We start from the raw sequence: 1407 nt of genomic DNA, 5'->3' as shown, positions 1-1407 counted from the left end.
GAGAGAGAGAGAGTTTTTATTTATATCCTGACTCATTACTTGCCGCATCATTAATAGCTTAATCCTAATCCATATCCGATGGGTTAATGAATACCCAATATAGCCATTAGTACAATTAGTTTATAATAATGGATATTCTTAAATTTTTCAAATAATAATTTTAGAATTTTATCATCATACCACATAAAATGCTCATGAAATATTATAACATATGAAGATTAAGTCCGGATCAAAGGACATTATATGTATATTCACAAAATGGGTTTTCTCTAGTAGTGTAGGAAAGGATTAATAAGTTAGGATACAAGTATGTATTCAAAAAAACAATAGTTATGGAATAGAAATATATATATATATATATATATATAAGGATTAATATGCATATGTAGCTATACAACGTGCTCATGTTGTTGTTGTTTTTTTTTTNTTTTTTTTTTTTTTTTAAATGTGAAGTAGTTGATTTTTCCAACTGAAAATATTGACCTGGGCAAGCCAGTGGCTGGCTCCGCCACTGCTCTCATACGAGTACAAAGCAGGGGCTATTCAAAGACTTAAAAGGGAAGGGGTGCATGACTCTTGTGTAGCATGCACCGCGTTCAAAGACTTCAAGAGGAAGGGATGCAGGCCTCACACTGCGTTCGAGAACCAAAACCGCTGCCTTCGACCCAACGTCGATGAGAAACTTGCCACTGCCACACCAAGGTATCACAAAAATGAAAACAAAATATATATTACCGAACTCCACCTTAATTTTTAATCATGTATTGTCTTTTTGTGGATGGATGCATGTGAAGTTTTCATATTAAAAGATATATAAATTCGAACAATCCCTTGACTTACATCAAGTAGCTAGCATGAATGAAGTGAATCAAAATCTCTTCCACTAGTAGTGAACTGGAACTCCGACCATCAGTTTTTGTGTAAATGGGGGCTGCAAAATCGCACTCAAAATTTGTTAGTTATTTATCGTCATTAACGATGTCAATTCCTATCAAACTTGATTTAACGTGAAAAGAAGCGAAAAAGAAACAAAGAAAAAAAGTTATTGGCATGCTTAATAGAAATTGTACACAGTTGTCAAGTACAAAATGAATTTGGTAAATATAACAAAAATTCTTATCCCCATGATTAGATTCTCATGTCATTTTTGTGGTTTCCCAAGTTGATCAAAAAATTCAGTTTTTTCTACGTTATTTATACACACTGCTTCATTTATTAGAAAATTTCATTAAAGTCACTTTCTCAACATTTTTTGTAACATAAGTCCATCTTAATATTTTTACCCATATAAGTCCACTTTTAAGTCTAAACCTGTTATTTTACTTTTATGATGTTCCTAAAATACCCTCAATCCCTACAGATCCTTTCTTCTCACACGAATCCTTCACTTTCCTCTCTCTCTCTCTC

This window comes from Fragaria vesca, linkage group LG2, assembly GCF_000184155.1.
Source record: "Fragaria vesca subsp. vesca linkage group LG2, FraVesHawaii_1.0, whole genome shotgun sequence".
NCBI lineage: Eukaryota > Viridiplantae > Streptophyta > Magnoliopsida > Rosales > Rosaceae > Fragaria > Fragaria vesca.
The sequence above is the reverse complement of the archived record's forward strand: the minus strand, read 5'-3'. Positions refer to the sequence as shown.